The following is a 12,842-nucleotide window of genomic DNA, read 5'->3' on the forward strand; positions in this document are numbered from 1 at the left end:
ACCAGTGACAGCCTCGGAAGCAAGAGTCCAAAGAGGGTCCTTTGGTCTTGAGAAACCTTTGGTCCGTTGGAAACTGTTAGCCAGGGGTAATATATTTCATTATTTCATTAAAAAGAGCATAGCAGACCAATAATTAATTTGAGCTGAGCGCTCCATCTCAGGACCATAAAGCATAAGTATCCCCATTTCTCAAAACGACACTCTCAGGATATTTGGTAATGTCTCTATGAATGCACTGAAGCACTAGTAGATTTAATTGATTGGTCTATGAGGAATCCAAAAAAAAAATGAAAATAAAGTAACAAGGTGACATCTCAGAGAAGATGACACAGAACCCAAATGAGTTGAGTTTATTTACAGTGACATCTCTTCCAACTGGGTGCTATTTATATAGTGAAGAATCCTGAAGGACCATCCTCAGAGGCAAAGTAAATAATTTGGTTATTCCAGCTGAAAACCCAGAGGTCAAGTGTGAGGAGCGCAGGGAAGAGAAGGTCTGTGGGGTGGGAGTCGGGTAACGGAGGGAGATGGGGAATGTAGACTCCAAAAAGCCACGATGAATTTCAGCAAAAGCCGGAAAGGTTCTGGGAAAATGACAGTTCAATAAAGATCCATCTGTCTGTTAAACGCTCTTTCTATTTCCTGCTCCCAAACTGAGATTAGTTAGCATTTTGGAGGAAAATAGCCGATGACATTCTGTCTCACAGACTCTCACTGCAGACTAATCACCTGCTGCTTTTAATATTCCACTGCTCGGGCCTGACTGAGCTGGGCTATTTTGGCAAGAGGCATATCCTTCCCAACTTTACTGTGGGAAAATTGTTTTCCCTGCCCCGAGTCTTGGGAAAAGGAACTGACACCTTGACTCGACAGTCCAAATTAAGCACCATATGGATAGTATCTCACCATCAACGGAGCCGTGCTCCAATTCCAAGTAAGGCTATGCATTTAGCAGCCGCTAAGTATGATGGCATTAGATACAGAGGGATATTGTAAAGAAAAAGCAGAATACGATTGCTCGCCTCAAGGAGCTTACAGTCTAATGTTTGGTACACTTGAACACATCCATACGTATAAACAGAAGCCCTCACCCCTCTCCCCTTACCATTCGTTCAATAGTATTTATTGAGCGCTTACTATGTGCAGAGCACCGCACTAAGCGCTTGGAATGTACAATACCACTGCCCACTGGGTCGAGTTCCGCCATCTTTATTAGGAAAACGGTCCTGAAACTCAACATTAGCTTTTTTTTTTTTTCTGGTGTCTGTTTAGCGCCCACTACGGGTGAGGCACTGTCCTTAGGTCTGGGGTAGATACAAGATATTCAGGTCGGACACAGCCCCTGACCCACACGGGGCTCGCAGCTTTAATCCCCGTTTTACAGATGAGGTAACTGAGGCACGGAGAAGTTAAGTGTCTTGCCCAAGGTCACACAGCAGACAAGTGTCAGAGCTGGGATTAGAATCCAGGTCTTTCCGACACCCAGGCCCACGATCTAGACATTAGGCCACACATTAGGTCACACGGCCAACAAGGGGCAGAGCTGGGACTAGAATCTGGGTCTGTCTGACTCCCAACCACCAGGCCGTGCCCAAGGGTGTCATCGAGTTTACCTAAACTCTTCATCCAGAGGGTGGCTTGCGTGTGGTCCGTAATTCCCTTGTAAGCACTTGAAGCCCCTTGCCTGATCCCTCTGATGACTCAGTTGGGATGGAGGAAGGGCCTAACACTTCCGAACTGTTCAGCGGAATTTTGAGACACACCTCCTCCAGGCGGTCGTCCCCAATTAGCCCCTCATCTCCCCACCCTATTCTCCCTCCCTTTTGCATCACCTACGCCCTTGCTTGGCACTTTGATAAGAACGATGGCATTCGTTAAGCGCTTACTATGTGCCAAGCACTGTTCTAAGCGCCGATAATAATAATGTTGGTATTTGTTAAGCGCTTACTATATGCAGAGCTCTGTTCTAAGCGTTGGGGTACATACAAGGTAATCAGGTTGTCCCACACGAGGCTCACAGTCTCAATCTCTTAATTCTCTCTGATCTCCCTTCCTCCTCTCTCGCCCCACTCCAGTCTATTCCTCCTGCAGAAACGCTCCGGGCATGTCACTCCCCTTCTTAAAAACCTCCAGCGGTTGCCTATCGACCTCCGCTCCAAACAAAAACTCCTCACTCTAGGCTTCGAGGCTCTCCGTCACCTTGCCCCTTCCTACCTCTCCTCCCTTCTCTCTTTCCACCGCCCACCCCGCACGCTCCGCTCCTCCGCCGCCCACCTCCTCGCCGTCCCCCGTTCTCGCCCGTCCCGCCGTCGACCCCCGGGCCGCGTCCTCCCGCGGTCCCGGAACAGCCTCCCTCCTCACCTCCCCCAAACTGATTCTCTTCCCCTCTTCAAAACCCTACTTAAAACTCACCTCCTCCAAGAGGCCTTCCCAGACTGAGCTCCCCTTCTCCCTCTACTCCCTCTCCCGCCCCCCTTCACCTCTCCGCAGCTAAACCCTCTTCTCCCCTCTTTCCCTCTGCTCCTCCCCCTCTCCCGCCCCCCCCCCCCCCAGCACCGTACTCGTCCGCTCGACTGTATATATCTTCATCACCGTATTTTATTTTGTTTATTTTGTTTAATGAGATGTACATCACCCCGATTCTATTTATTTGCCATTGTTTTTATGAGCTGTTCTTCCCCTCGACTCTATTTATCGCCATCGTTCTCGTCCGCCCGTCTCCCCCGATTAGACCGTGAGCCCGTCAAAGGGCAGGGACCGTCTCTATCCGTTGTCGACTTGTCCATTCCAAACGCTTAGTCCAGTGCCCTGCATATAGTAAGCGCTCGATAAATACTATTGAATGAACGAATGAATTCATCCCCATCTGACAGATGACTGAGGTCCAGAGAAATGAGGTGACTCGCCCACAGTCCCACAGCTGCCAGGTGGCAGAGCCGGGATTCAAACCCATGACCTCTGACTCTCAAGCCCGGGCTCTTTCCACTGAGCCGCGCCGATAGTCACCCCACTTCCACTCCCAGGGCCCTTCTGTACAAATCCTTACATTCTGTTACTTCCCATATCAGTCAATCAATTAAGCACCGGGAGAATACAATACGAAATAACTCACGCTCCCTGCCTATAGCTAATTTATTTTAGTGTCCGTCTCCTCCCCTAGTCTGTAAACTCCCTGAGGACGGGGATAGGGTTTTCCACCTCTACTGCACTCTGCCGAGCGCTTAGTACCGTGTTTTGCACCCAGAAAGTGCCCAATAAATATCACCAATTCCCATCTTCGGGAATCCTAGCGAAGGAGACTCAACCTACGAGGGCGCTCGGCTCATCCTCCCTCTGGGCTGGAACGCCTCCCTCCTCAAATCTGTCAGACAGTTACGCTCCCCCCCCCCCCCGCCCCGTCAAAGGCTTATTGAAGGCCCATCTCCTCCAAGAGGCCTTCCCTGATTAAGCCCCCCTTTCCTCTTCTCCCACTCCCCTCAGGGTCACTCTGACTTGCTCCCTTTATTCACCCCCACTCTCAGCCCCCAAGATAAGATATGTCCATATCTTATTTATTCGCATTAATGTCTGTCTCCCCCTTTAGACCGAAAGTTCATCGCGGTCAGGGAATGGGTTCCGTTCACTGTTATATCGTACTCTCCCGGTCACTTAGTACGGTGCTCTGCCCGCAGTAAGCGCTCAGTTAAATCAAACTGGATGAAAGAATGAAAGCATTTAATGACCTGCGGATTTACCCCGGCTCAATTTTCTCAGCGAAGGCCTAGCCTGAACCGAACTGTGGCTCAGTGGAAAGAGCCCGGGCTTGGGAGTCAGGGGCCATGGGTTCGAATCCCAGCTCTGCCACTTCTCAGCTGTGGGACTTTGGGCAAGTCACTTCACTTCTCTGGGCCTCAGTGACCTCATCTGTAAAATGGGGATTAAGACTGTGAGCCTCACGTGGGACGACCCGATTACCCTGTATCTCCCCCAGTGCTTAGAACAGCGCTCGGCACATAGTAAGCGCTTAACAGATACCAACATTATTGGGGAAGCAGCGTGGCTCAGTGGAAAGAGTCTGGGCTTCAGAGTCAGAGGTCATGGGTTCGACTCCCAGCTCTGCCACTTGTCAGCTGTGTGACTGTGGGAAACTCACTTCACTTCTCTGTGCCTCAGTGACCTCATCTGGAAAATGGGGATTAACTGTGAGCCTCACGTGGGGCAACCTGATCACCCTGTATCTACCCCAGCGCTTAGAACAGTACCCTGCGCACAGTAAGCGCTTAACAGATACCAACATCATTATTCCTGACTTTCAGGTGGGGTTGCGCTTCCGCAGGATATATTAGGGGATTTGCCCAGTCCCCAGGGGGAAAAGCCACACTTTGGCATATTCTCATTCTGGGCCAGGGAGTGAAAGCACCCTTTGGGTACCCACTCATCCCAGGCCCTGAAACCCTGGCCGAGGCATCAGGTACAGAGGGAACTTTTCCAGTCTGGTTAGTGGAGGTACCCCTCCCTTCGGACAAGAGCATTTCAAAGAAATTCGAAGGATACAGGGCCTTTTGTTGACTTCCATTCCTCCCACTGGAGTTGTTATTTACACTCTCTCCACTCAAGAGTCTTGGTGAGTGGAGCACAATTCTCCCAGAGCCCAGGATGGATGGGAGAAAGACCTGTGGCCCTCTGCTTCTCCCATTTGCCCCCCCGTCCCGTTCCCTCTCCCATCACCCGCTGTCCAGAGGCCAGCGGCCTCTCAAGCGTCCGACATCCTGGAACAGTCCTCCCACTCCAGCATCTCCAACTTCTCCCCAGCGCTCCCCCCACCTCTGATGCCGTCTCCAGATGCCGCGGTACCCCAAGTCTTTAGAAGTGCATCTGAAGTTTTAATGAATGACTAATGAGGGGTGCCCTTCCGCCTCTCTCGGTGGGGCTATTAGCATGCATCATCATCCCGTTCCACCCGACTGTCTGAATGAAATATGAGGGGGATCTGGGGAAAAACAGCTATTGCATTGAGCGGCGAGGGAGGAGCAACCGGACTGAAAATATCCCAAGTGCTGTGTTTATTTGTGTAATCTGTTACATTTCACAGTTGCCGTTTTGGCAGGAGGAGAGATAAATTTGCATTAGCACCGATTCATCCTATCTATCAACGACACTGACTCCTCTCCCCCCTCTCCTGATCCTTGTCTAACTCTTAAAGCACACCCACCTTGGTCCTCTGAGGTTTGAGGATCGGAGGTTTTCCCCATTCAGGAGGTAATAATAATAATCATAAGTAATAAATATGATATTTGTTAAGCACTCACTATGTGCGAGGCACTGTATTGAGCACCGGGGTGGATACAAGCAAAGCGGGTTCGACGCGGTCCCGTGTGGGGCTCACGGTTTTAAACCCCGTTTTACCGAAGAGGTAACTGAGACCCAGAGAAGTGAAGTACTGAGGCCCAGAGCAGTGGAGTGACTTGCCCAAGGTCACGCGGGAGACGGGTAGCGGAGCCGGGATTAGGACCCACGACCTTCTGATCCCAGGCCCGTGCTTTATAATAATGATAATAATAATAACGTTGGTACTTGTGTACCAAGCACTGTTCTAAGTGGTGGGGAAGATACAAGTTTATCAGCTGGTCCCACATTTTTACAGATGAGGCAACTGAGGCGCCTTAACTGAGAAGTTAAGCGACTTGCCCAAAGTGGAGGAGCCGGGATTAGAACCCGCAACCTCCGACTCCCAAGCCCACGCTCTTTCCACCCAGCCACGCTGCTCTATCCACTTGCCGTGCTGCTTCTAGTAGAACTCAGTGCTCACTGAGCAGCGAGACTGGTGGGCTGCATTCACGCTTGAGCGCCGTCCCCGACGACAAAAGCCCGGGCCCGGTCTGGAGAATGGTCCCACTTAATGTAGGGGCCTCGAGGGTCGTGGCTTACTTTCTGAAGGTGGAGGAAGACTTCCTTCCTCGGAGGTAGGGGAGTTCTCAAGCTTGGGCCTCGGGCGTTCACTACGTCAGAGGAGAGCTCAGTGGCCACTCCCTCTTTTTGGGGGGGCTCAGGCAGTCCCCGACCTGAGACATTTCAATTTAGGACAGACGATTCTCGCAGCGTTTCTCAGCGTACGTCCTATTCCAACACATCCGAAGCGGGGGGCGTCTCCAGACTGTAAGCTCCCCTCTGTTATAGTGCACTCTCCCGAGCGCTTAGCACAGTGCTTTGCACACGGTAAGTGCTCAACAAATGCCACCGATTGATTAATTGACCGACCGATTGGAATGGGAGGTGAGGGCGATGGAACAGGAGAGGTTAGGTGGAGCAGGGAGGTAGGAGTTAGCTGATCATCAACGTTATTAGACCGTAAGCCCGTCAGAGGGCAGGGACCGTCTCTATCTGTTGCCGACCTGTACATTCCAAGCGCTCAGTCCAGTGCTCCGCACAGAGTAAGCGCTCAGTAAATACGACCGGGTGAATGAATCGGGTGGAGTCACCGGGGAGGTCGATCAGTGCTATTGACTGAGTGCTTGCTCTGTGCAGAGCACTGTAAAAAGCACTGGGGAGAGTTCAATAGAGGTAGTAGTCAAGAGCCTTCCCCTCAAGGAGCTTACGGTCTACAACCGTACCATCCTCCGTGTTGACAGTAGGTGCGTCAAGGCGGTCTGTTTTACTTTCGGTGAAGTAAAAGTCAGTTGCCCTAACCTGGAATCTCTGCGACTCAATATAAACACACGAATGCCGTTATATTATCGTTATTATTGTTACCGTTGTTGTTATTCACTGTGGGCAGGGAGTGTGTCTGTTGTATTATTGTATTGCACTCTCCCAAAAGCTAAGTACAGTAAGTGCTCAAGAGATATGATTGACCGATTGATTGACCTCCCTGGTGACTCCACTTGGTGATCAGTTAACGTCTAATTGCCTGCCCCACCCAACCTCTTCCTCTTCAGTTCCCCGCCATCCATTTCAATCATTGATACTGATGATAATAATCAGTATTTGTTAAGCCAAGCACCATACTAAGTGCTGAAGTAGATATGAGATCATCAGATACAAGATAATTACTCATCTATAATCGACTGAGTACACGATTCTGGGAAATTTCGGGAGAAATAGTGATGATAATGTCGGTATCTGTTAAGCGCTTACTATGTGCGGAGCGCCCCTCTAAGCGCTGGGGGAGATACAGGGTCATCGGGTTGTCCCACGTGAGGCTCACGGTCTTCAGCCCCATTTTTCAGATGAGGGAACTGAGGCCCAGAGAAGTGAAGTGACTTGCCCGCGGCCACCCAGCTGACAGGTGGGGGAGCCGGGATTCGAACCCATGACTTCTGACTCCCAAGCCCGGGCTCTTTCCACTGAGCCACGCTGCTTTTCATGTGAGGTCTTGGTTCAAGACCAATCTCCCAATTCTAACATTTTTCCCGGGAGGAAATCGGTTAAGACCTACATTTCGATTTAAAATGCAGTTGTTGAAGAACGACGGGGGGGGGGGGGTCATAGGTCCGAGGGCTTCCGGAGCTGGGTGAGTCGCCTGACTTCTCTGCAGCCCCATTTCCCCTTCGTGAAGAGGCCAGATGGCATCCCCACCCCTCCCTCGTTGTCAGGACGTAAGGACCGCTGGCAGACCCCCACCTTCCCCACCGAATCTCCTCTGGGTGGGAGCTGAATTTTAATTTCAAGCATCTTTTTCGTTTCTTTTTGATAGGACTTCTGGTCTGTAAACTTGCGATGGGCGGGGAAAGTGCCTACTAACTGTGTTGGATTGTACTCTCCCAAGTGCTTAGCAGGGTGCCCTGCACATAGTAAGCGCTCTCAGTAGATTCGGTAGTATTTATTGAGCGCTTACTATGCGCAGAGCACTGTACTAAACGCTTGGAATGGACAAATCGGTAGCAGGTAGAGACAGTCCCCGCCCTCTGACGGGCTTACGGTCTAATCGGGGGAGACGGACAGCAAACGCCATCGATCGAATGAACTCACCTCTGGAAAAATGGAGGAGCCGAATTGCCACATTCAGCTGCGGCAGCCCGCTTACCCCCCTCTGACCCCGTGGCGTCAACGGCATCTGTTAACTGCCCACTGAGCGTTTGGCAGTGTAGTAAGCTCCCGGGGACGTATAACGGTATCGAAGACAGACATTTCCTACCCTCGAGTAGCTTACGGTTGAGTAGACTGGATAGGCAGAAGAATCTACATACCAAGAAGTGTGGCACGGCGGATAGAGCACGGGCCTGGAAGTCAGAAGGTCATGGGTTCTAATCCTGCCTCTGCCACTTACCTGCTGTGTGACCTCTCGGGGCCTCCCTCCCTCATCTGTGAGATGAGGATCAAGACCGCGAACCCCACGTGGGGCAGGGACCGCGTCCAACCCGATTCAGTTGTGTCCGCTCCAGCCCTTAGTACGGAGCCGGGCACATTATAAGCGCTTACCAGATACCACAGTTCGAGCAGTACAAATGCATCGTAACAGAACAGCTGAGCGAATAATTAAACGCACAGGTGGAGAGATAAATAAAATGAAATGGGAGTCCCGGGATTAGGGATAAAGTACACCGGGCTAAGGGTGGGTGTCTGGGTAGCATGTCTTGGTGAAGCCTTCCTGGAGGAGGTGGGGGGTTTAGGAGGGCTTTAAAGAGGGAGAGATCCATGGTCTGGTGAGTTTGGGGTGGGGAGGACTTCCAGGCCAGAGGGACGGCATGAGCTAGAGGTGAGAAGTGGGAGATCCCAGAGCAAGGCACCGTCAGACGGGGAGCTTGGAAGGAGAGCAGAGCGTGGGCAGGACTGCCGACGGAAGAGGGAGGATATGGAAGATGGAGAGACCTAATGGTCGAGAGTAAGTAGAGTCTGCCTAACGCGGAGGAGACGGAGCTCTTCGAGGAGTGGAGAGGTGCGGCCCTACCCGCCCCGCAGCGTGATCAATCAATCAGTTGTATTTACCGAGTGCTTGCTATGTGCAGAGCACCGTACCGAGTACTTGAGCGAGTACAGTAGAATTAGCCGGCATGTTCCCTGCCCGCGACGACCTCACGGTCTAGAGAAGGAGACGGGCGTTAATATGAATAAATACGATCCGTGCAAGGGACGGGGGATCCTTAGGGGTCCTTGGGGAAGGTGTGACTACGAGGTGAGAGGCTCAACCGGGCACCTGCCCGGGGAGCCTGATTAACCTGTATCTACCCCAGTGCTCATCATCTCGGGGTCGCACCTGGAGAGTTTCCAGTACTCTCCCGTTCTCGGCTACGGGAGGGAGTGTCAAGCAGAGGCCTTTCCGTTCCATTCCTAGCTTGGCCAGTGGCTAGCGAGTGGAAGCCCCTCTGCCACAAGTCAAAATTCACCCGCACTGGGCAGCAGCGGCGCGGGAGAGGGTCGAGGGCGGAGACTCGAGTTTACAGCGTGGAAGGCGACAGTGGTAAACCACTTCCGTATTTTTACCGGGAAAACCCTACGGATACGCTACCAGAACGATTGCAGGTGGAGAGCGGGACGTTCCGGGACGGACGCGTCCGTGGTGTCGCTATGGGTCGATGGGCAGAAGACGAGACCCCAGTTGGCTTCTTCCGCCACACGCTCGAGTTCAATATTCCGGTTCGGTTGTCCGGGTTCAGATCCCCAGTTTTCATTCTGCAAATGAGCTACATCCTTCAAACCTTCAGTTATTCCACTCCAATAACCGAGGAAACGTGCCTCAAGGAATTCGCCGCCCACAGGAATTAGAACAATGCTTGACGCATCGTGGACGCTCAACAAGTACCATAAAAAAGACCTACACGATGCATTTTCGGAACAGAAAAGAAACGCAACCAGGAAACAGCATAGCCTACTGGAAAGAGCGTAGGCCTGGGAGACAGAGGACCTCGGTTCTAATCCCAGCTCCACCAGCTGTTTCCTGCGTGGCTTTGGGCAAGTCACTTGACTTCTCTGTGCTCCGGTTCCCTCACCTGTAAAAAGGGGATTGAGACTGTTGGGCCTCACAGGGGTCGTGGACTGTGTCCAACCTGACTAGCTTGTATCTACCTGAGCCTGACCCCTAGTACGCGCTTACCAAATACCAATAAAAAAGGTGTCCACTGGAGGTGGACGATTTACCGAGGAGTATTGGTGCTTCCTTCCCGGTGCGTTGCTGTTTCGATACTATATTCTCTGCCCCTGACGAGAGTTGGGAAAAATCGGAAGTACAAAAAGAAAGAGACTATGCAACGGCTGACCGTCACTAACCACTTGTCCAGGGTAGTATATTCTGACCGGAATTTCATTCAGTAGTATTTCATTCAACAGTATTTATTGAGCGCTTACCATGTGCAGAGCACCGTACTAAGCGCTTGGAATGGACGAATCGGCAACAGATAGAGAGGGTCCCCGCCCTTTGACGGGCTCACGGTCTAATCGGGGGAGACGGACGGACGAGAACAATAGCGATAAATAGAATCAAGAATAGAGACTACGGGGGAAGAACTGAAATGCACCAAGGCAGGGAAATAAATAAATCATGTATGAAGTCATGCTATTCAAGCTTGAATTCTCCCAGCTAGATCCTGCCTGCAGCGATTTTCCTTCGTGGACAGCAGCACCTCCCCGAGGAGTCAGGGAGAAAGCCTGTAGCGAGGAGTAGCTATTTTTCTCCATTAAAAAAAGGATGTTGGCTTCTTCCACCACCCACTCAAGTCCAGTATTCCAGTTCAGTTGTCCGGGTTCAAGTCCCCAACTTCCATTCTGCAAATGAGCTACATCCTTGGAACCTTCAGTTATTCCACTCCAGTGACGAGGAGGAAACGTGCCTCAAGGAATTCGGCCACAAGTCTCCTGAGATCCTTTGGGCGGGGGGAGTCGTCGGGAGTTGAAGGGAATCAGGGGTTGTCCCAGTGGATAAAGCGTAGGCCTGGGAGTCAGAAGGACCTGGGTTCCAATGCTAACCTTCTCACTCTACCTAGATCTCGTCCATCTCGCCGCCGACCTCTCGTCCTCGTCCTGCCCCCGGCCCGGAACACCCTCCCTCCTCGTATCCGACAGACGATTACTCTCCCCACTGCAAAGCCTTACTAAAGGCACAATTCCTCCAAGGGGTCTTCCCTAAATCCCCCTTTTCTCTTCTTCCACTCCCTTCTGCATCACCCTGACTCTCTCTATTCATCCTCTCTCCCAGCCCCGCAGCACTTATGTACATATCTGCAATTTTTTTATTTCTATTAAGATGTCTCCCCTTCTAGAGTCCAAGCGCCCCGTGTGCAGCGATTCGACTGTAAGCCCGTCAACGGGCAGGGATCGTCTGCCTCTGTTGCCGAATTGTACAAGCGCCTAGTACAGTGCTCTGCACATAGTAGGAGCTCAATAAATACGAATGAAGGAATGAGTGCGTCTGTTTACTGTTTACTGTTACATTATACTCTCCCCGGCACTTAGTACAGTGAGTGCTCTGCACACCGTACGTGCTAGCTGACTAATCCCGGCTCCGCCACTTGTCGACTGTGTGACCTTGGGGAACTCACTTCGCTGCTCTGTACCCCAGTCGCCTCATCTGTGAAATGGGGATTAAGACTGTGAGACCCATGTGTCCAACCTGATTAGCTTGTATTTCACTCCAGCGCTTAGTAGTAATGATAATGATTATAGCATTTGTTAAGTGCTCACTGTGTGCCAGGCACCGTACTAAGCAGTGGGGTGGATACAAGCAGATCAGGTTGCTCACAGTCCCTGCCCCACGTGGGGCTCACAGTCTTACTCAGTCTTAGGAGAAGCGGCGTGGCTCAGTGGGAAGAGCCCGGGCTTGGGGGTCCGAGGTCATGGGTTCGAATCCCACTTGTCAGCTGGGTGACGGTGGGCAAGTCACTTCACTTCTCTGGGCCTCAGTTCCCTCATCTGTCAAACGGGGATGAAGATCGGGAGCCCCACGTGGGGCGACCTGATGACCCTGTATCTCCCCCAGCGCTTAGAACGGCGCTCTGCGCATAGTAAGCGCTTAACAAATACCAACGTTATTATTATTGTTATTCCCCATTTTACAGATGAGGGAACTGAGGCACAGGGAAGTTAAGTGATTTGCCCAAGGCCCCAGAGCAGACAAGTGGCAGAGCTGGGATTGGAACCCGAGACGGTGAGCCCATCGTTGGGCAGGGATTGTCTCTATCGGTTGCTGAATTGTACTTTCCAAGCGCTTAGTACAGGGCTCTGCACGCAGTAAGCGCTCAATGAATACGATCGAACGAATGAACGAGTGAGCCCATGACCTTCTGACTCTCAGGTCCGGGCTCTATCCACTAAACCACGCTGCTTCCCCAAGTACGGCGCCCGGCACAGAGTAAGTGCTTAACGTAGTCCATAGAATAAAAAGAGAAATCCAAGAATGGAACGTCTAGGTCCATCTGAGAACACTGTCTCATTCAGCGGGGTTCAGTGGAAAGAGCACGGGTTTAGGAGTCAGAGGTCAGGGGTTCGAATCGCGGCCCCGCCACCTGTCAGCTGTGTGACGGTGGGCAAGTCACTTCACTTCTCAGGGCCTCAGTTACCACATCTGTCCAACGGGGATTAGGACCGTGAGCCTCCCGTGGGACAACCTGATGACCCTGTATCTCCCCCGGCGCTTAGAACGTGCTCGGCACATAGTAAGCGCTTAACAGATACCAACACTATCATTATTATTATTATTATTATTAATAATAATAATAGTTCTTCCATCTGAGACTTCGGATCTGTATCCTTTGGGAATTCGGCATTCACCCCGCCCTCACCCTCAGCTCCACATCACTCGTGCACATCTGTAAATCATTCACACCAATGAATTATATCAATATCTCTCTCCCCCTCTAGACCGGGAGTTCACTGAGGGAAGGTAATATGTCTGTCAAACTCTGTTGTACTCTCCCACCCTGTGCCCTGTGCAA

The 12,842-nt window shown here is 51.6% G+C and overlaps 1 non-coding gene across 1 annotated transcript; it reads left to right on the forward strand.

Annotated features, from left to right (window-relative positions):
* Positions 1–9,154: 9,154 nt before the first annotated feature.
* On the forward strand, positions 9,155–9,292 carry LOC114809387. The gene has a single exon (XR_003757174.1). It is a non-coding gene; the product is annotated as a small nucleolar RNA SNORA7 (small nucleolar RNA).
* The last annotated feature ends 3,550 nt before the right edge of the window (positions 9,293–12,842 follow it).

This window comes from Ornithorhynchus anatinus, chromosome 2 (genome assembly GCF_004115215.2).
Source record: "Ornithorhynchus anatinus isolate Pmale09 chromosome 2, mOrnAna1.pri.v4, whole genome shotgun sequence".
Lineage (NCBI taxonomy): Eukaryota > Metazoa > Chordata > Mammalia > Monotremata > Ornithorhynchidae > Ornithorhynchus > Ornithorhynchus anatinus.